Source organism: Nannospalax galili, unplaced genomic scaffold, assembly GCF_000622305.1.
Source record: "Nannospalax galili isolate Female #2095 unplaced genomic scaffold, S.galili_v1.0 scaffold454, whole genome shotgun sequence".
NCBI lineage: Eukaryota > Metazoa > Chordata > Mammalia > Rodentia > Spalacidae > Nannospalax > Nannospalax galili.
Window position 1 is genome coordinate 1,071,814 of NW_008334929.1, and position 278 is coordinate 1,072,091.

Sequence of the window (278 nt, forward strand, 5' to 3'; positions counted from 1 at the left end):
AAAATTAATATTAAATATTAAAATATTTAAAAAAATTTTGGAATTTTTGAGACAGGGTCTCCCTGTAGCCACAGCTGTCCTGGGACTCACTATGTAGACCAGGCTGTCCTTGAACTCACAGAGATTTGCCTGCCTCTGCCTCCCAAGAGCTGGGATTAAAGGTGTGTGCTACCACGCCCAGCCTAAAATATTTTTAAAATTTAAGAATATATGAACTGTCCTCGAAGACTCTACAGCATTTCCAGTCTAATTTTGTTTGGCTTTTATTTTATGACTAT